The sequence below is a fragment of the Mastomys coucha genome, unplaced genomic scaffold (assembly GCF_008632895.1).
Source record: "Mastomys coucha isolate ucsf_1 unplaced genomic scaffold, UCSF_Mcou_1 pScaffold7, whole genome shotgun sequence".
Taxonomy (NCBI): domain Eukaryota; kingdom Metazoa; phylum Chordata; class Mammalia; order Rodentia; family Muridae; genus Mastomys; species Mastomys coucha.
In genome coordinates, this window is record NW_022196913.1 from 28,489,883 (window position 1) to 28,491,340 (window position 1,458).

Consider the following 1,458-nt stretch of genomic DNA (forward strand, 5'->3'; position numbering starts at 1 on the left):
GTGCACACCTTTAATCCCAGCACTTGGGAGGCAGAGGCAGGCAGATTTCTGAGTTCGAGGCCAGCCTGGTCTACAGAGTGAGTTCCAGGACAGCCAGGCTACACAGAGAAACCCTGTCTTAAAAAAAAACGAACAAACAAAAAATGCCTAGAGGTAAATGTCCTAGGTGATTCTAAGCTCATTAGACAATGAAGATAGGCAGAGTCAAGTAGTATCCTGACTTCGGGTAAATGAGGGCAGAGATGCCAGGCTTCCCACCTGTTTGGAGTCACTACATCCAAGTGAGGAGTCATAGACAATGCCAGCATTTAGCAAAGCAGCTTCTAAATTTCACAATTTGAGGGAGGGAGAGGAAAGGGCGGTCAAAAGAGAAGAGCTAAGTCGAACTGTGTCCTTCAAGCGATAGGCTTACCATTACAGCAGATAGTGCTGTGGGGGCAGGAGACTCTGAAGAACTTTTTCAGTCCCCACTAGCAAAGCAAGATGTCTATTTTCCTTCCTTCCTTCCTTCCTTCTTTCTTTCTTTCTTTCTTTCTTTCTTTCTTTCTTTCTTCCTTTCTTTTTTAGAATTATTTTTTTATTTTATGTATGCGAGTACACTGTCGCTGTCTTCAGACACACTAGAAGAGGGCATCAGATTCTGTTACAGATGTTTGTGAGCCACCATATGGTTGCTGGAAATTGAATTCAGGACCTCTGGAAGAGCAATCCGTGCTCTTAACTGCTGAGCCATCTCTCTAGCCCCCCAAGATGTCTATTTTCAAAGGTTTAAAGGGGACAGAGAGGCCTTATATCATAAGGAATCAGGCTTAGTTAACAGGTGACCTGTGTTGTGACACAGGTAGGGTGGGAGGAGCAGGGAGCATATGACTTTGTGTGACAGGACTCACCCTTTCTCTGAATAGAGAAGCGGGGATTGGTTCACTTATGATTGATCCAATATACTAGTCATCACATTGCCTTGCCACTTCAAGGACTGACTTTGTCCTTGCCTGGCTTGTAGCCCTCTCTGCTTAGGGTGCTAAATAAAGAACCTCTAACACATTACATGGCCACCCAGGGAGCTTCTCTAAGATCAAGGTGATTTTTCTTTTTTAGCCAAGGTCTCACACCGTAGCCCAGACTATCTATAAACTCATAGAAAGCATCCTGTCCCAACCTCTTGAGTGCTTAAGATTAAAGGTGTGGGACACTACACAAAACTGAGAGATTGTTTTGTTCTGGTTATTTTCTGAAACAGTGTTTCTCTGTGCAGAACTTGCTATGTGACCTAGGCTGGCCTGGGATATGCCTCACTCAGAGGGATGTGCCTGTGTCTGCCTCCTTACTGCTGGAATTAAAGGCATCTCCCACCAAGTTCCTAGGCCTTCAAAAGATCCATTTGCAAAGTTCACTCAAATGAGTGAGTTGGGTACCCAGTATTTTAAAGTGTGTGTGTGTGTGTGTGTGTGTGTGTGT